At 40.6% G+C, this 21,645-nt stretch overlaps 1 pseudogene; it reads right to left on the bottom strand.

Annotated features, from left to right (window-relative positions):
- LOC115137756 (interferon-induced GTP-binding protein Mx2-like) overlaps positions 1-3,123 on the bottom strand; it is a 33,283-nt pseudogene extending 30,160 nt beyond the window's left edge.
- Positions 3,124-21,645: the final 18,522 nt, after the last annotated feature.

The following is a 21,645-nucleotide window of genomic DNA, read 5'->3' as shown; positions in this document are numbered from 1 at the left end:
TGACGTCCCTAAATAAGATCTGGTGCAACCAATTACCTTCAGAAGTCACTTAATTAGTTAAATAAAGTCCACCTGTGTACAATCTAAGTGTCACATAATCTCAGCATATATACACACCTGTTCTGAAAGGCCCCTGAATCTGCAACACCACTAAGCAAGCCACACCATGAAGACCAAGGAGCTCTCCAAACAGGTCAGGGGCAAAGTTGTGAAGAAGTACAGATCAGGGTTGACTTATAAAAAAATATCAGAAACTTTGAACATCCCACGGAGCACCATTAAATCCATTATAAAAAAATTGAAAGAATATGGCACCACAACAAACCTGCCAAGAAAGGGCCGCCCACCAAAACTCACGGACCAGGCAAGGGGGGCATTAATCAGAGAGGCAACAAAGAGACCAGAGATAACCCTGATGGAGCTGCAAAGCTTCATAGCTGAGACTGGAGTATCTGTCTATAGGACCACTTTAATAAGGCTAGGCGTCCGGCTAGCAGGACAACTTCCAGTGAAACTGGAGGGCGCTCGATTCAAATAAATCATAAATATTATGGAAATGAAACATTTAGGTATATACAAGTTTCTTGTATCAGTTAAAAGATTAAATTCTTGTTAATCTAACTGCACTGTCAGAATTACAGCAGGCTTTACAGCAAAAGCATGCCATGCATGCGGCGCCCACATCAAAATATTTTTCCACCAGCACAGGTTTCATAAATTCACAAATAGCGATTAAATATTCACTTACTTTTTGAAAATCTTCCTCTGATTTGTCATCCAAAGGGTCCCAGCTACAAAATGTTGTGTCATTTTGTTAGATAAAATCCTTATTTATATTCCAAAAAGTCTGTTTACTTGGCGCCATCGATTTGAGTAATCCACTCTTTCAATATGCAGAGAAAGGAATCCAAAAAGCTACCGCTAAACATTGTTAAAACCTCTTATGGATCATGCGCATTTTCGCAGCTTTTTGTTAAAAATCGCGCAACATTTCAAAGTCCTGCTACTCATGTTTGGAATATAGTATATGCAAATTATAAGTATGTGTGTATAGAAAACACTCTGAAGTCTCTAAAACTGGTTAAATTGTGTCTGTGGCTATAACACAACGTGTTTAGCAGTAAAAATCCCTCGAAAAACTGTTCTCCAAAAACACAAAAAATATATTAATCCGCCAGTCAATGTATTGTTCAAGGCAAATGCAAATACATGAAGCCGTAATGTAAACGCCTACAGCTTCCACACGATGTCGCCAGTGCTGGCATTTTGAGCAGACTTAATCCTTGGTTCTATTACGTTTTACCCTTTCCTGTTTCAGTCTCTCAACAGGAAGTTATTAAAATGGAAAAGATGGCCGCTGATTTCCAGACTAGCTGCTATCGAATACAGATCGCCCCGTGATGAATTGTATAGCTAATTAACGTTTATTAATACCTAAAGTTGGTTTAGAAAAGTAGTTTGAAGTGTTTTGTAAAAGTATATAGGCACCTTTTGTCATTTTAAAAAGTGACGTTGCGTCTTGTAAAAGGGAATATTCCTGGATCAGACCGGTCTTCAGAAAATGACATTTTGGCTATACAATGACGGATTTAATCGGGAAAAAGACCCAATTGTGATGTTTATGGGATATATAGGAGTGCCAAGACAGAAGCTCGTCAAAGGTAATGAATGTTTTATATTTTATTTCTGCGTTTTGGCTAGCGCCGGCTACCGCAAAATCTGTCGTTTTAAGTGGCGTTGCAGTACTTTGGGAGTGCATGCTATCAGATAATAGCTTCTCATGCTTTCGCCGAAAAGCATTTTACAAATCTGACTCGGTAGCTAGATTCACAACGAGTGTAGCTTTAATTCAGTACCTTGTATGTGTATTTTAATGAAAGTTTGAGTTTTATCAAAAACTATACGTGGCGCACTTGAAATTTCCGCTGATTTGATCCCCACAGTGGGAGCTAGTCCCTAACAAGTTTTAAAACAAGAAGTCAAGTTTATATTTAATCCTCAGATACCCTAAAATGTAATTAAACTATAATGTTTAATATGTAATTAAACTATAATATTTAATATGGAAAGAAGTATGTTCAATAGGAAAACGATATTAGCAGGTGTGTGTCCGCTTTGTCGTGCGCGTGTGTGTCCCTGTACTAAAACTCATTATTTTTCCTCGTTTTGGAAGAAACAAGCCTAAAACGTTGAATAAAGACTACTGACACCCAGTGGAAGCCATACGCATTGCATACTGGGAGATAGATTTAATGATTTCCCTATTATGTTCCATCTCAAAATAAGAAAAAATCCGATTGGTTTTTCTTTGGATTTTCTCCTACCATATCCATTGTGTTATAGTCTCCTACATTATTTAAACATTTCTACAAACTTAGCCTGAAGAAGACAGAGCTGGGCTTTACGGAAGAGTGGCCAGAAAAAAGCAATTGCTTAATTACCGTGAAATGCTTACTTACAAACTCTTAACCAACAGTGCAGTTCAAGAGTTAAGAACATATTTACCAAATAAACGAAAGAAAAATATAATAAAAAGTAACACAATAAAATAACAATAGAGGCTATATGCATAGATAATAAACAGCGAGTAGCAGCAGTGTACAAAACAAATGGGGGGGGGTCAATGTAAATAGTCAGGTGACCATTTGATTAATTGTTCAGCAGTCTTATGGCTTGGGGTTAGAAGCTGTTAAGGAGCCTTTTGGTCCTAGACTTGGCACTCCGGTACCGCTTGCCGTGCGGTAGCAGACAGAACAGTCTATGACTTGGGTGACTGGAGTCTCTGACAATATTATGGGCTTTCCTCTGACACCCCCTATTATATAGGTCCTGGATGGCAGGAAGCTTGGCCTCAGTGATGAACTGGGCCGTACGCACTACCCTCTGTAGCGTCTTATGGTAAGATGCCTAGCAGTTGCCATACCAGGTGGTGATGCAACTGGTCAGGATGCTCTCAATTGTGCAGCTGTAAAACATTTTGAGGATCTGGGGACCCATGCCAAATCTTTTCATTCTCTTGAGGGGGATTAGTGTGGCAGAAGTGTTGTTGCCTACCGTTACCACCTTGCGGCGGCCCGTCAGGAAGTCCAGGATCCAGTTGCAGAGGGAGGTGTTTAGTCCCATGGTCCTTAGCTTAGTAATGAGCCTCGTGGGCACTATGGTGTTGAACGCTGAGCTGTAGTCAATGAATAGCATTCTCACATTTTGTCCAGGTGGGAAAGGGCAGTGTGGAGTGCGACTGAGATTGCATCATCTGTGGATCTGTTGGGGCGGTATTGCGAATTGGTTTGTGTCTGGGGTATCCGGGAGGATGCTGTTGATGTGAGCCATATCCAGCCTTTCAAAGCACGTCACGGCTACTGATGTTTAGGCAGGTTAGCTTCGCTCCCTTCAGACAAGGCAGTATTTTACGAGAGCCCCTACTCACTTACAGTGGGGCAAAAAAGTATTTAGTCAGCCACCAATTGTGCAAGTTCTCCCACTTAAAAAGATGAGAGGCCTGTAATTTTCATTATAGGTACACTTCAACTATGACAGACAAAATGAGAAGAAAAAAAATCCAGAAAATCACATTGTAGGATTTTTAATGAATTTATTTGCAAATTATGGTGGAAAATAAGTATTTGGTCAATAACAAAAGTTTATCTCAATACTTTGTTATATACCCTTTCTTGGAAATGACAGAGGTTAAACGTTTTCTGTAAGTCAACAGGTACAAATAATATTTTTTCCTTGAAAATGGAAATAATACCACCAGACTGGAATGGCAAAGGGACATGAGCTCCGCAAAGTTTGAGCCCTATCTGTGCACGTTCCTGGGTGACATACAACAGACTGTCTGAGGGAGCTACAGCCATAAAGCTCTTAAAATATTCCGTGATTTCCATAGTGGAAGGCGAACAAATTCCATATTTTTCGTATTAATAATGTTCCCTATCATCCATGTGGTATGTTCTTCTTATTTTTTTATATTTCAGGAATCATGGCCCTTTGATTTTAAACACTCTTGACTGAGATTGATTTATAAAGGTTTGGCACAATGCTATGGTCCAAACAGAGGAATTCCTTCTCTATCACGTGTGGTGTTGAGGGATATTATGTTGTAGCACTGAATTACAAAATCAAAACGTGAAAATTGTATTTTTCTTATTAATAACGTTCCATGTTGTCCTTGTCGAGAAGAAGGCGCAACCCACAAAGTAAAAAATATTTGCCTTGATCCACTGCGGGGAAAAAGTCACCAGATGCTTGCTGAGTGTGGATTCAGTTGATGTCTGCCGTGCTCCAGCTCTATTTCTGCCCCATGCAGCCTCCTTCCTTCTCTCTTCTTCCTCTGCACTGTATCCCTGGACCTCTTTTAATCACCACTCTGACAGCAGATTGCAAATTACATTAGTTATCAATCTATCAACCCATCACTGCTCTGCTCCCCTACCCCCATTCCGAGAGGAACCGCCAACCCATGTGCTCAGCACCGGCAAAGTTAATCACAAACGCCACAAAGAGAGAGGGGGGAGGGGAGAGAAATGAGACAGAAAATCTGAAAAAACATTTAGCATTTTAAATAGCTGCACGCAGCCTCCTTCCTTCTCTCTTCTTCCTCTGCACTGTATCCCTGGACCTCTTTTAATCACCACTCTGACAGCAGATTGCAAATTACATTAGTTATCAATCTATCAACCCATCACTGCTCTGCTCCCCTACCCCCATTCCGAGAGGAACCGCCAACCCATGTGCTCAGCACCGGCAAAGTTAATCACAAACGCCACAAAGAGAGAGGGGGGAGGGGAGAGAAATGAGACAGAAAATCTGAAAAAACATTTAGCATTTTAAATAGCTGCACCACTCCGAGTCAGCCGAGCCCCATTAATTAAAGGACACGGCCCGTTGCAGCTGAACTGAAAAATCACTCCTGTTCACTGTAAAACAGTGTCAGGGAGAATTATATTTTTCTCCCTCACAGTAAACCACGTAATCTGGGCTACAGACTATCATAATTGGATGAGGATGATTTATGCTAGGCAGAGGGAGAGCAATGATAGGGAAACCCTCTGCGCTCACTCACTCAGTCAGTGAGGTGCAGTAAGTGTAACAGGTTTGGCCAGTTATTCACTCACACCCATCTCCATCCCCATCCCTCGCCCAGAGTTAGGATTTATATTTGATTGACATTTTCATTTTACAGGATGAATTATCGATGACTTATTCTGGAATGTTTGCGTAATTGAGGAGAGTTTAATATGCACATCATTTATCTAGTGAAGCTGAAGTTGGAACCCGTTGTTAAGGGGAAAAGGATAGTCATGTGCTCGAAGGCTGATACAACAGCCAACAGAATACACAGTATCCTGCTCTAAAGTGTGAGGTGTGCTAGCCTCAAGCCTATCCTATATGGCCAGAATTTACATTCAGAATTGTTAAGAAGAACAGCACCAGTATGTGTGTGCGACCTGTAGTAATATGGCTGTTGCATGCTGGGATTCTGCTCCTGGCAATCTATTCCCAACCGTTCCCCAGCTACCTGCCCTCCATCCTCCCCCCAGCGACTTCTCCCCAGAGACGCCTTAATTGTTTGAACAAAAATGTCCATGGTGTCTATCTGACTGTTCAGTTGAAATGGAGGTTTGGCTTGTACTGAGTGTGAGCAACTGAAAATCCACAAATGGATTTTAACAGATCAACTGCTACATCAGCATTGTACCAATGGGCCTCATCCCTCCACTTTTCTCGTACAAATTGAAAATCTACTTTTCTTAACCAATGAGGGGAAAATGTCAATGTCCCATACCTCGAGTCAATTTCCCCCTCCTTATATATATGTTGAGGCCTGATAGTGATAACGATGCTAAATTATTTCATACGCTGCTTGTTAAACCATCAGATCCGGAGGAAATATATAATAAAAAAATCAGCAAAGAGGCATTTCAAACATACTGTTTGGGGAGGATGCGTGGCTAATGAAATGGGCCACACAGGGGACATGCTGCTGATACAGGGGTAATTACAGAGCTACTGCTGCTGCTCCTCACCGCCCCCCAGGCAAGACTTAGGCATAAATAGGAGCAGCCTACGGATGGGCCTCTCCATATCCACCATCCAACCTTGTGTCTAAAACCCACTAATAACATCCAAACAGTGGGTTGCCTTGCCTTCTCAAGTGCATCAGCCCTCCACAAGAGGCACATTGTACGTTCCACTTGGAACTGTTTTAATCAGGGGAGGGCGTGGCACCACACTGCAGAGCCATACATCCTGCAGATTGTTCATAAATCAGACCATCCGGCGAGGAGCCAGGCATCCGCACAGGCCTATCGTTCCAGCAGCAATTAGCATACCGGTACGCTAATAGGACTGTGTGTGGAACTCTTCAGAGTAATTACAGTGTCGACTCACAGAAGGGTTCTGAGGGTTGGATACAACAGCTCATCGATTACAGCGAAGAGGGGAACAAAATCAATTTGCAGCCGGAGTATAGTTGTGAAGTAAATGAGGCTATCAAATAAAGTGTTGCTGTTGAGTGAATCACTTCCATGAAAATAAACATTTTGAGAAGAGAAACAAGAGAAATATGACTGTCAGTCAATCGCTCAATGTCTTGGCTGTTCCAAGCCCTGCAAATGGCCCAAGTGAACAAACATGATTTAACAACAGCGATTCCAACAATATGACTGGAATTTAAACACCGCAGAGATCCTCAAAGCTAATTTGGGACAAATCCTTTGAGTGAGACATTAACTCAATGCAAATGATATGAAGAAACTCAATTAACATTTAACCAAGTGGTAAAACCAAACAACACAAACAGCTGCACCTCTGGGCACATGAAAGGCCTCATTAGGCAGATGGAAATTATTCAAATGAGTTAATATGAAGTTGTCCCTCAGTGCAAGGCTTCATGGGTGAAAAAAAGCAGAGTTTAGTATATTTGCTCATAGTCAAAAAAACATAAAAAACAAGATTAAAATGGAGAGAGAAAATATAACTCTACATGCAGAAAAATTATGAAAACCTCTAAGAGCATAAAGGTAGAATGCTTTGCTTTGTTTAACATGGGAGAAGAAATGCCAAAAGCTATAGAAGTCTCAACAAGTTCTAAAGGGACCGCCTTGATCTTCTTAAAATCAAAACCAAATCCTGTCCCTAAAATCTAATGCTCATGCAATCTTCAAATAACATAAGACTTATTACATTCCACCAAATTACTACTGTATCCTGACCCTCTCAACTCAACACCCAAGCCTTTGGGTAGGCTAGATAGCTTCATTGATGCAATCCATTTGACCTAGACAACAGTTTATCTAATCCCGGAATCATTATAGAATTAAAAATATGTCAGGGATAAGAGGCTTGGAATGGATGGGGGAAATGTTCCTCTCTGGGAATGCCTAGTCCTAATTTATTCTGTCCTTTATGATCTTTTAATAAAGTCATATTTTTCATTTTAACAGCTTTGGGTGTCTGACCACATGGCTGTTCCTGGGAACTCTATCCCCAATCTCCTACTACACCCTTTGACCTGGCAGTACCTTGACCTCTCTAAGGAAAGTAAATTGATATGGCAAGAGCTACCCTTCATCATAATAATATCTGAGATCCATTTCCCGTCATTTCCAGGATAAATACAGTGACTCCATTCTTTGATTTGTTCCTGGTCCTGCCTGCATGCATGATATTGACTTAGAGTTTTTACCATGCAGCTTATGGCTTTGTCCGCTCATCTTGTAAAACACAATAGCGAAAAGCAGTAAATCTCCAATGTACACTTCCTCCTGCACAATAATGTGCTTGCATCATCTCCATTGTACAGGTTGCAGGCCTGGAGTGTGCTGCCATAAAAGCACAGATATCCCATGTGATACTATTAGATACACATGCTGGGCCGTGTAATAAACATGTGATTTATGGAACACTCCCATCATCCCTCCATTCCAGATCCATATCCAGTGCTATAATTGTATGTAAGGCATTTTTATTGCACTTGCTGTGCAGATTGATGTTCAGAATTTATTTACTTTCAGATTTTTTTAAAAATAAGAAGCACCAAACCACGGCATATCCTTGGCACATCTTGCAAGTCCAGTTGAGTCGCTGTCACTTTGAAAAAAAAGAGTGGGGATATGCAAATCTGATGCCTTTCTATAAACCATGGCAAAGGTTTATAGATGACTAGGCTGACTAGGCTGATGACAAACAAAAGAGGAAGTCACCATCATCAAGTAGGCTACTCCTATGAATATGACCATTGTCGTGGAATTATCATAATTTGTTGGTAACATTTGTAAGATGTTTAATATTCATCAAATGTGTGTAAGTTACTTCTCATCAGAATGGTATATTTGTATAATACTGTGGTGAGGTTGCAGTTATCTGTTCTATGTCAAAACTAAGTTTCATGGGCCGCTGAGAGGGGAGAGGTCAAAGTGTCATCATGTGTAAACATACCTTTTCGGTGTGGCAGTGACTCCCTACTTTTCTCATGGGGGGGAAAGGAGGGTGGAATCATTCTATGCTCCCTCTTTGTTGACCTGTAGGGTCACTCTCCTCTACGTGAGTTTGTCCAGGAGTTTGTATTTAGAGTGGGTTGTATATAAATGACAATTTGATATATGCCTGTTGATATGGAGGATTTGGTTTATGGTTCTGGGGTTTATGAAAGGAGACAAAGCTGAATGATGAGTTATGTCTATGCTGTCTGACTATGTGTGTCTTTGCTATAAAAGGAACTCAGTTGCATTGTAAGGGGACTCTCAGAGGATTCACTGGGAGACACTGGATTATCTGAGAGTCACAGGATTGTGATAAGAGCTCATATAATTAAAGATGGACTTTTATAACTAACTCTGACGTGTGTGTGTGGTTTGCTCCCATGATTAGGTAAATAGAGGAAATTTCCACGACACCATTATAAGCCTTTCCATTATGATGCTTTTAATATGCAAGTTTATGGGCCTTATATATAGAGGTGGACATGGAAAGGACACATAAACAGAGCAGAGAGCAATCAAACTGGAATTAAGGAAGAGCCCTAATGTCATCATCACTGCTGATGTCTGATTTCAACACCCAGGAAAGGTAGTCAGGAGAGAGCAGCACTTTTACTCAGTTTACTATGGGACTTCCACATAACTGTTCCCAGTCCACTACATGTGGTGTTTACAGCATGGGTAGTAGGGACCGGCAGACCGCCCAACATGAATAGGCTTACATGTCCTACTGTTCTACTTCCCATAGCCATTATGGGTTAATGTATGAAATGGTTGCCAGAGGGAAGAGTTTTGTCCCCCACATCTAGGAATACAAGCCAGATAACATAAAATGAATATTTCATAGTGCTGCATCGCCTGTCAGACACATTTGTGTGGACATCCCGTCAATAAATGGCTGAAAGATTGATGAAATTTGATGTCCCCAGGCCGAGCATGAACCAGCTTGTGGGGGTGTTGATACAGAGGCTATTTTTGGAGGATTCCTAGTTCTCTCCTCAGAGCTTCTAGCGGCCTGACCAACTGACTGATGCATCGGTGCTGGCATCACAGTGGTCTGGTAAATGACAAGCAATGTCACAATAACTTCCCATCTTTGTGCCGGTCCAAATACAATCACTGGCTCCTCATTGCTATGTAATTGACATGGAGTACTCAGTGAATAAACCATAGTATCTCGCAATTCAATTTAGAACTCTTATTTGTGAAGGAAATCACCAATACACACATTGACTAGGAAACATTTTTCCTCAGAAAATGTGTTTAACTTCCACTTAGGTTAACACAATGAAGTCAATGTTCTGTACATTCAATTTCCATAATGATAGATTTCACACAGCAAGTCAATATATTTCACTCTTGAAAATACAATATTATAAATGTGGTGTAAGAAGAATTAGCTTTGATTATCAAGGAAATTGTGTGTGCCACTGTGCCTCAATTATGCCTGGCTGTTTTTTGTTTATCTATGACAGATTGAAGGATTAAAGAGATATTATTGCATCTGCCTCAAAGCAACAGTTCCTCTGTTGTACCTCAAAACAAATTCTGGACGAGTACTAAATGATTAAAAGCTAATTAATATCTCCCATCATGTTTCATTCCACCCTTCATTTGGCATGTATTCCCTTGTTTAAATTGCTTCCAATTCTTAGCATGAATGCATAAAACACCAATTATTGTGACTACATTAGGCACTGCAGTGAACAATGAAGGTGGAAAGAAAACAGACAAACCAAAAATAGCGGAAACAATCATCATGTTGGTTTTGACAATGATAGATCCAGCAGTATCTCACAGATTTGACATGGTCCCATCATGCCGAGTCTGTCAAAATGGCTCTTGAACTTTCTCTCTAGAGTTTAAAACACACAGCCCAAAGGAGCACCTACTCCTGCATGGGTTTGAAGTAATGTGGTTTATCCCGACAGTGAAGATTAAGAGGTAGAGCTTGGGGTGAGGAGAATGAAAACTAGAGAGGTCTCCTGAGAGCTCACTGAGTTTCTGAAGGTTAGCTCTGCAATTTTAGGCCGATAAGGCCGGTAGTCAATTCAATTATTCCATAAAGCCTCCACCAGCAATACATTTACCAACAAGATTGAGAGTTATTTGACCTTCTTTCGCACTCCATAAATGACCTGGCTATACAAATAGCTTCTCGATTAAATTACATGTCTAAATGCAGTCTTATTTCACTCCTGAAATTCCATCACTGACTTTTTGGAGGTGGCAATTTGGCAACCAAGGCTGAACCAGGGTTTTTAAGCATGCTGTAATGTATGTGCATCATATACGGTAGACATGGTCCATCGTTGTCTTTACCATGTATGTTCACCCTTTGGATAGATATTTGATATTGTCAACCAGTCGAATCTATCAGGTTTGTAACATGGAGAAAAAAAAATTGTATTCACGGCACGTGCCAGTTGGCTGTACACTCCAAAGGTTACTCTAGTGGTTTGACGGGAATTCCTCAGTGGCGTTGTTTAAACATCTGACATTTGATTGTAATTTGTACCAACTAATTTAATCTCTAGGTGGTCATCAGAGAAATTACATTGTGGGTTTGGTTACCAATAAACAAATCAGCCGATTTCAGTCCAACAGATCCACTGGCAGAACAAATATCTGCATTACGAGTCAGTGTTAGCAAACCGTACCCCTGATCAACTCATTATCATATTGATAATGCCTTCAAAGGAAAACTGGTTGATTGTTAATGGGGATTTATATATTTAAATGAATGATTAGAATATTCCACCCTGAAACCATATGATTGCATGAAATTGATTAGAATCATGAGATTATTCTTATGATGCTTGTGGTTTTAGTCAGTAGAATTATATATCCGTGAGTGTAGTTTTTAGGGTATAACAATATATCTGTACAATATGTCTATTATAGTATCTTAAAAACAGACTGTCTGAGCAAGAGTCGGTGCCGACCTTGGCTGGGGGCCACAGAGTACTTCCCAGGGTCTCCCTATCTTGAGGGAGGATGGGGAGTGATTCTCACGGCCTTCCCTAATCTTTGTCGGCTGGGTAGCAGGACAGTATGAGCGTAGGACACCTACTGTTTGTGTGGAAGTATGTACTAAAACCACACGCATCATAAGAATAATCTCATGATTCTAATCAATTTCATGCAATCATATGGTCAGAGCTATTGATTGTTAGTTATTATCATTGGGATTGAACATTCTCGGGACAGGGATTTGACATTTTCTGTATTTTTTTCTACTCAGAGGACATTCAGATCAGAAGCCCTCACTTCCTGAATGCAATGTTGTCTTAGCTATGATATTGACTGGTTATGAGGCAATATTTTGCTTAGCTGCTGAAATGTGGGACACCACACTGTTGATTATGCGAGGAAAAAAGCATTTAGAAAATTTAAATATATTTTGACAGAGCTCATTATCTTCTCCAAATGTGTTGAGGCTTCAAAAGCAGCGGGAGTGGAGGACAGGGATCTTCAGAGCCGCTGTGAGATGTGAGATGAGATGCACTTGATACTCTGCATATCCATCTCTTATGAATTATTCCTGCAAGAACGTCGTTATCGCCTCCATCTTCCGTCTATAATGTACTCTCCATATGGCCCCTTTGGCAGAGGGTATTATTTTGTGTCTCAACAGGTGGTCTTGGTGAGAGAGGGTGAGGATTTGCAGAGCTTGACAAATGTGCTTACGCTTCAATTTCTTAAAACCGTGAAGAGAAAGAGGGAAGCTACGTAAAAAAATGAACTGCTGCCCCCTTGATACATTTTATTATGACCTGCGCTCCTTCCCATGCTCTTAATTATTTATGTTCATTTAAGTAATCAAACTCCTCCTGGGACCAAAGGGGGGTCCTCAGACGTAAGTGATGTGGGGCTGGAGCGCTTGTCGACCATAGCCGCAGTTGGTGGCATGGTGCTGATGCCAAGCTCTTCTCCTCAGCACTGCAGTAGCCTAGTACTATGGCAACAGGCAGGCTGACACCCTTCTGCATACACTAGTTCTAAGCAGTCAGAGTCACAGTCTGGAAACAGTCACAGCATATCAGGGTGGCAGCATGTAGTAGTAAAATTTAGATAACAAACATGGTGCAATATTTTTTAAATAATGTGCTTCGAGGCCTGCCTCAGCATCTTCCGCTATCCTTCCTTGGAGGCCTTGAAATGGGCTGATACAATGTCACAGGAACTAACTGTGTGTGTGTGTGTGTGTGGTGGGTTTGTGTGTGTGTCCTGTTCACTCAATCAAATAGGTAAGAAACACAGTACCCTACTGGTGGACGAAGTACCCAATTATCATTAAAAGTAAAGATACCTTCAAAGAAAACGACTGATGTAAAAGTCACCCAGTAAAATACTACTTGAGTAAAAGTCTAAAAGTATTTGGTTTTAAATATGCTTAAGTGCCAAAAGGTACAGTTGAAGTCGGAAGTTTACATATACCTTAGCCAAATACATTTAAACTCAGTTTTTCACAATTCCTCACATTTCATCCAAGTAAAGATTCCCTGTCTTAGGTCAGTTAAGATCCCCACTTTATTTTAAGAATGTGAAATGTCAGACTAATAGTAAAGAGAATTATTTATTTCAGCTTTTATTTCTTTCATCACATTCCCAGTGGGTCATACATTTTTACATACACTCAATTAGTATTTGGTAGCATTGCCTTCAAATTGTTTAACTTGGGTCAAACATTTCAGGTAGCCTTCCACAAGCTTCCAACAAAAAGTTGGGTCCATTTTGTCCCATTCCTCCTGACAGAGCAGGTGAAACTGAGTCAGGTTTGTAGGCCTCCTTGCTCGCACACGCCTTTTCAGATCTGCCCACAAATGTTCTATTGGATTGAGGTCAGAGCTTTATGATGGCCACTCCAATACCTGGACTTTGTTGCCCTTAAGCCATTTTGCCACAACTTTGGAATTATGCTTGGGGTCATTGTCCATTTGGAAAACGCATTTTTCGACTAAGCTTTACCTTCCTGACTGATGTCTTGAGATGTTGCTTCAATATATCCACATAATTTTCCTGCCTCGTGATGCCATCTATTTTATGAAGTGCACCAGTCCCTCCTGTAGCAAAGTACCCCCACAACATGATGTTGCCACCCCCGTGCTTCACGGTTGGGATGGTGTTCTTCGCCTTGCAAGCTTCTCCCTTTTCCTACAAACATAACGATAGTCATTATAGCCAAACAGTTCTATTATTTTTTCATCAGACCAGAGAACATTTCTCCAAAAAGTACGATCTTTGTCCCCATGTGCAGTTGCAAACCGTAGTCTGGCTTTTTTATGGCGGTTTTGGAGCAGAGCAGTGGTTTCATCCATGCTGAGCAGCCTTTCAGGTTATGTCGATATAGGACTCATTTGACTGTGGATATAGAAACTTTTGTACCCATTTCCTCCAGCATTTTCACAAGGTCCTTTGCTGTTGTTCTGGGATTGATTTGCACTTTTCGCACCAAAGTATGTTCATCTCTAGGAGACAGAACGCATCTCCTTCCTGAGCAGTATGATGGCTGCGTGGTCCCATGGTTTGTACAGATGAACGTGGTTCTTTCAGGCATTTAGAAATTGCTTCCAATGATGAACCATAATTGTTGAGGTCTACAATTTTTTGTCTGAGGTCTTTGCTGATTTATTTAGATTTTCCCATGATGTCAAGCAAAGAGGCACTGCGTTTGAAGGTAGGCCTTGAAATACATCCACAGGTACACCTCCAATTGACTCAAATGATGTCAATTAGCATATCAGAAGCTTCTAAAGTTATGACATCATTTTCTGGACTTTTCAAGCTGTTTAAAGGCACAGTCAACCTAGTGTATGTAAACTTCTTACCCACTGGAATTGTGATGCATTGAGTTAGTTATAAGTGAAATAATCTGTCTGTAAACAATTGTTGGAAAAATGAACTTGAGTCATGCACAAAGTAGATGTCCTAACCGACTTGCAAAAACTATAGTTTGTTAACAAGAAATTTGTGGAGTGGTTGAAAAAATTAGTTTTAGTGACTCCAACCTAAGTGTATGCAAACTTCCGACTTCACCTGTGAATGTAAAAGTATAAACGATTTCAAATTCCTTATATTAAGCTATTCAGACAGGAAGTTCTAGCCAGGGCCACACTCCAACACTCAGACATAATTTACAAACGAAGCAAGTGTGTTTAGTGAGCCCGCCAGATCAGTGGCAATAGGGATTACCGGGGATGTTCTCTTGATAAGTGCATAAATTGGACCATCTTCTTGTCTTGCTAAGAATTCAAAATGTGAAGAGGACTTTTGGGTGTCAGGGAAAATGTATGGAGTGAAAAGTACATTATTTTCTTTCCGAATGTAGTGAAGTAAAAGTTGCCAAAAATATTAAAAGCAAAGTAAAATACAGATTCCCAAAAACCTGCTTATGTCACGCCCTGGTCGAAGTATTTTGTGTTTATCTTCATTTATATGGTCAGGCCAGGGTGTGGCATGGGTTTTTGTATGTGGTGTGTATGTATTGGGATTGTAGCTTAGTGGGGTGTTCTAGTTAGGTCTATGGCTGTCTGAATTGGTTCTCAATCAGAGGCAGGTGTTTATCGTTGTCTCTGATTGGGAACCATATTTAGGCAGCCATATTCTTTGAGTGTTTCGTGGGTGATTGTCCTTAGTGTCCTGATGTCCTGTGTTAGTTTACACAAGTATAGGCTGTTTCGGTTTTCGTTACGTTTTGTAGTGTTTGTGTTTAGTGTGTTTTTTCATTAAACATGAATCGTAATCTACACGCCGCATTTTGGTCCGACTTTCCTTCACCACAAGAGAACCGTTACAGCTTAAGTAGTATTTTAAAGTATTTTTACACCACTGCAGTACACACAGCACTTATATCCATATGTACACAAAATCACCCTCCGTAAATACAATCTATTACTGAATCATTTCTGACGAATGAAGTGTACCAAAAGTGGAAGGCTCTGCCACTCTATTGAATTAAGTATGATTGATCCACACCCTCTCAGTGCCATCTAAAACCATTCAAAACCATCTCAGACTAGACTGGCCAGTCAGAATGCAGGAGATGTCAAATAAAACAGTGAAAGGGGGAGCTGAGCGCATTGAACGGGAAGCCTCTTGATGATGTCATGCTCCACCTGAGGGATGGCTTAATTAAAGTGTCATCCGACAAATTCTCATGTTCATTTAATGATCTCAAATCACTTCATTCCACATGAAATATGAATATTAATGAATGAAAGGATGGATAAATTGAGCCAGAGGCGAGGGCCAAGGCATGAGACCAGCCACCAGTGTATCGCCACAGTAACAGTCGCTTCCTTCCAGGATGGGGGGACTAATGTGGAGGAACAAAACCCATACGTGATTTCACCACAGGCTAGTCGCCTAGTTCTTGGGCTGGCCTGGTCATTGCATCTCACTTTTTGAATGCTCATTCACTCCCATCTTGCCCCGGAGCGATATTCCCCGTTGGTCAAGTTATTCACTTCAATCAAAAATAATGCAAGCTCCAAGATATGGGGGCAGAGACAGAAACCAAAGTGGCCAGTGTTAATCATGCTAAGTGTGTAACATTTTGACATTTCAGTTCTCTTACAATAAATGCAATGCCAACATTCCAATCTTTCATTACACTTAATAAGTGTCTCCTTAATGATTAAAAAGTGCTTGTTATATGCTGTGTTTACTAGATTAAGATGAGAGAGATACAGCTAGGGTCAACATGTAAATGTATCTTACCATAGCGAGACAGGAGATGAGGCATATACTGTAACTGTGGGTGTTTACTAAGTGAACGCATCTTGCATGCAACAAGTATTTATATTTACATAGTTAAATATGCCATGATGTCATTCTGAGAATAATTAGCTGAACAGTTTCCAATTTCCGAAGCTACTTGCATGACACAATGTAGCATCCTTTTTCAACATTGACACAATGTAGCATCCTTTTTCAACATTGACACAATGTTGCAGTTGCAATATATTCAATCCCTATCTGCACTGCATTATTGGTCAGTTCCACTATCTATCGCTGTGTTTTGTACGAATGAGATCGTCTACGAAATAGAATAGAATCCAGGTACACTCAGGCCAGACTCAAAAGTGCATATTTCTCTTTCCACTAAGATTGTTTTTTCTTTCTATTTTTTTCTTTTACAAAATCTCAACAGTAGGATTTGCCCTTGTTACATACAGCAAGCAAATCAAACCAGTGTGTTCTACATAGGGATGCAGTCGATCATCAGAACAACACTGCCATCTGCTGCCACTCTGGAGAGAAATCAATGGGTTAACTCCCTCCTGTTACAAAATAATACTATTCCACTTGAATAGAGAGCAATCCCAATTGGTGTTTCATATTATGAATCTGAAATATGACAAGATTTAGGTTTCCTCCAAAATACCATGGAGAAAGTCTACTAAGCAGATGTATTCGTGAAATAAAAAAGGCTCAGCGCAAACTTTGTTTTCTTTTCTTACTCAAAGCGACTCTTTCTGCTCGGTCTCCCTCACTAGCTCAGCCTGTTCTCTTGTTGTTCCCGACTTTACTCCATTTCATGCCTATTTTAATCTGTTTCTGCTTTAAGTCCAATAGTTCTGTGGAACTGCTGTTCCTTAGTGCGCTCCTGAATTCCATCCAACGCTATAAAAAGGGGAAAGGCATCAGGGAGGCATCAGGGAGGCATCAGGGATATGGGTTAATAACTATTCTGGGTCAAAAAATAGATTCATGTGCCTTAGTCATCAGAGTGCATTGCTGCACAGGTGTGGTTTTATGGTATAGATTTATTGTTGTCAGCTGTCAAAAATGTGCTGCATTTGAAATCATAAATATTTAATGTGAAAGTGCCGATACATCAAGTGTTAACTACCCTATACTGTACACGACACGTGATGCCCATAACAAACTGGGCTGTAAAAAGAATTGATGATTTTAGTATTAAACTATAGATTTTATTGCCACATTATGAATGATAGCCATAAATCCTGTGAAAATGACATAAATAAATCATACAGATTACATGACATGTTTATTTGATTCACTAATTCCTAGAACATAGAACATTTACTGTACAGCACATTTCACGAACACTCTCTGCCTAGTTAAATAGACCTAATAGTGGGTATCCTGTAAATAATTCTGCCCCATGGACCATGAAAGCAGGAAAAACAATAGCCTTCAAAATAGTCCCTCTTATCTTTACAGTGTGGTCCTCATGCACAGCCTCAATCACAATCTCTATGGGATTTCTCCAAGCATGGGGGAAATCATTAGACTTTTAATCAATCTAATTAATATAGCAGCCACACACAGTTCAAGTGCCATCTGATTAGAGTGGAAGTCAAGCTTTTCACACGGCCCATTTGACCTCAACGCTATAATGATGTTGTCATCACCACAAGGCCAGGGGCATACCTCACAGGGTGCTTGAGTCAGTGATCCGATCGCATGCACCGGACTGTGGCATGTACTTGTACAGGAAATTCTTATCAGCATGCACATCGACTTCCAGGGGGATGAGGAGACCTATACACACAGTTGGAGGAGGGCACACTATTACAGCTTGTCTGAATCATCACCTTCTCTACTCTATAGAGCTGTTAGTAAGGATAGGCTACTTGCTGCAGGAAATGTCAGAGAACCCCAGAAGAAGTTATGCAATGTGGTCTCATGGCAAGTCGTAATATACTATATGTAAACCTTTAATTCTTCATTGAGTATTTTATTTATTTAACCTTTATTTAACCTGGCAAGTCAGTTAAAACCTCTCTAGGGTATGTGGGACGCTAGTGTCCCACCTGGCCAACATCTAGTGAAATTGCAGAGCACCAAATTCAAAAACAGAAATACTCAAAATAAAGATTCATAAAACATACGTGTTACACATCGGTTTAAAGATTAACTTCTTGTTAATCCAACCGCTGTGTCAGATTTCAAAAAGGCTTTACGGCGAAAGCATACCATGCGATTATCTGAGGACAGCGCCCAGCACACAAATCATTACAAACAGTTACCAGCCAAGTAGAGAAGTTACAAAAGTCAGAAATAGCGATAAAATGAATCACTTACCTTTGATGATCTTCATATGGTTGCACTCACAAGACTCCCAGTTACACAATAAATGTTAGTTTTGTTCGATAAAGTCCCTCTTTATATCCAAAAATCTACACTTTGTTGGCGTATTTTGTTCAGTAATCCGCCCGTCACAACAGGCAGACGAAAAATCCCAAAAGTATCAGTAAAGTTCATAGAACCATGTCAAACGATGTTTATAATCAATCCTCAGGTTGTTTTTAGTCATAATATTAATAATAATATTTCAACCGGACAATAGCTTCGTCAATATAAAAGAAAAACAAGAAAGGCGCGCTCTAGGTCGCACGCACCAAACAGGTCTGGGGACTTTCAACTATCCACTCAGAGTGGTCTTACTCCCTCATTTTTTCAGAATACAAGCCTGAAACAATTTCTAAAGACTGTTGACATCTAGTGGAAGCCATGGGAAGTGCAATCTAAGTCCTAAGTCATTGGATACTGTATCTTACTCCCTCATTTTTTCAGAATACAAGCCTGAAACTATTTCTAAAGACTGTTGACATCTAGTGGAAGCCATAGGAAGTGGAAGCCACAAAAAGTCCTAAGTCATTGGATACTGTATAAGCAGTCAATGGAAAACTACAAACAGGTTTTCGCCTGTTATACTCACAGACATGATTTTAACAGTTTTGGAAACTTTAGAGTGTTTTCTATCCAAATCTACCAATTATATGCATATCCAACTTCTGGGCCTGAGTAACAGGCAGTTTACTTTGGGCACGCTTTTCATCGGGAGGTGAAAATATTGCCCCCTACCATAGAGAGGTTTTAAGAACAAATTCTTATTTTAAATGACGGCCTACCCCGACCAAACCCTAACAGCGCTGGGTCAATTGTGCACCGCCTTATGGGACTCCCAATCACAGCCAGTTGTGATATAGCCTGGAATCAAACCAGGGTCTGTAGTGTCACCTCATACACTGAGATGCAGTGCCTAAGACCGCTGCGACACTCGGGAGCCAAAAATGATGATGATAAGTATGATATGTTACGTTACATGCTTAATAGAATAGCGGTCTCACAATGTCATATAAATTAGAGGACGTATATTATCATATGTCTTAACCGGTCGTACAATAGCATACAAGTTTGATTATTTTAATGAATCTTGGGTTTGTATAGTATTTTACATCTTTCACTGAGACCAGGTTCCTTGTTGCTTTACCACAAAGGGCAATTAGGGGGAGAATTTAGGTTGGTGGTTAGGTGAACTAACAAAAAAGGATAGGACAATTTATGTGTGTTGATAATGGGATATGATAGAGGGTGAGTCGGTCAAGGATCGATGCAGACAAGGTGGTAGATTGTACGACAAGCGACAGGTTTATTCAGAGTGAAGATATCTGGTACAGCGTATATACGGGCCCCTCTGTTAGCTCATCAGAGACTAGCAGAAAGGAACCTTGCTAACAGTGAGTACAAGCTTCATATACACAACAGAAAGTAGGTTGATTTCTAGGAGATCGGATCTTCGGATTGGATCAGGCTGGGGTGTAGTCATCCGGCATTGGCTCTGTTGTCTGTCCGTCATCGTAGAATCCTGCCATGCCTGTTCTTGGTCGTCACACCATGTTCAGCTGAAAAGGAGATCTGGTGTGTGCGCTATCTTCAGTCACACAATGTTCGGCTGGGAGGGAGATTATGTGTGTGTGCTAGTTTGTCTCTAAGTCTAGGCTTTCTGCCAATCTGTGGGTGTCATATCTGGGTGTCCTCGGCAGCTATGTGTGTACTGTATGTGCGTCGTCCCTGTCTTCTGGGGTCAGTGTGTAATAGCGTATGCGTCCCTATCTTCAGGGGAGTTGTGGCCGAACTGCCGGCTAGCACCTGTGGCTAGGAGTATCCTGTTGTGACAGTGTTCTGGATGATTTGAGTGAGTGTGTGTGTGAGAAATATCCTGTATGGGGCCCAACCTGTTTTACTTTTGAAAATACGTTGTCTCAGCTATAGTAGTGTAATGTCACCTACATAGGAATTAATAGTAATGTAATGTCACCTACATAGGAATTAGCAGTCCTCTACATGTGCAAGGTTAGGGAAACTAAAATGAGTTAGATTAGGTGAATTTACGTAGCAGGTTAGGTGAATTGGGTTAAGTTTAGAAGAAGGGTTAGCTAAAATGCTACAGTTGTATTCACTGTGTATTTATTCATCATGTTGCCATTTCAATTTTTTTAACTAAATTTTGTATCTTTATCTTAACGCTGCATTGTTGGAAAATGATCTGGAAGTAAGCATTTCACTGTTAGTCTACACCTTTTGTTTACGATGCATGTGACAAATATAATTTGATTTGATTCCCCCGATGCGACACAAACATGAAACCCTTAGATTGCTAGACGGTCACGGATTACGTCCAACCATCCTCCCCGACCAACTTCCCTACTTTTGATTCTCTCTCTCAACTAGACCATTAGTAGGTGTCTTACATTTTGGAGCAGTCAAGCTGTCATAAAATATATTTTGTATGACTCTGAGGCCAGGCTGAGTTATCACCAGGCGATTGGGTTCACACCTTGCCCACGGCACATCGGACAGCTGGGGAAAGTAGTCCTACTTTGCCACAGCATGAATTAATCAAATGTATTTATAAAGCCCTTTTAACATCAGCAGATGTCACAAAGTGCTTATACAGAAACCCAGCCTAAATCCCCAAAGAGCAAGCAATGCAGATGTAGAAGCTCGGTGGCAAGGAAAAACTCCCTGGAAAGGAATAAACCTAGAGAGGAATCAGGCTCTGAAGGGTGGCCAGTCCTCTTCTGGCTGTGCCGGTGGAGATTATAAGAGCAGATGGCCATTACGGCTAGATCATTCTTCAAGCTGTTCAAACATTCATAGATGATCAGCAGGGTGAAATAATAATCACAGTGGTTATAAAGGGTGCAACAGGTCAACAGTGTTGCCAATTTAGCGACTTTGTCATATATTTAGCAAGTATTCAGACCCCTCTAGCGACACATTTTCAAAAAAATTGACTAGCGACAAATCTAGCGACTTTTTCTGGTGTTATTGGAGACTTTTGGAGACTGACATGAAAGCACTTATCGTTCTTACTCTTCTCAACGAGCAGCGGGTGCTGCCG

Source organism: Oncorhynchus nerka, linkage group LG11 (genome assembly GCF_034236695.1).
Source record: "Oncorhynchus nerka isolate Pitt River linkage group LG11, Oner_Uvic_2.0, whole genome shotgun sequence".
Lineage (NCBI taxonomy): Eukaryota > Metazoa > Chordata > Actinopteri > Salmoniformes > Salmonidae > Oncorhynchus > Oncorhynchus nerka.
This window is presented reverse-complemented; position numbering and strand designations above follow the sequence as displayed.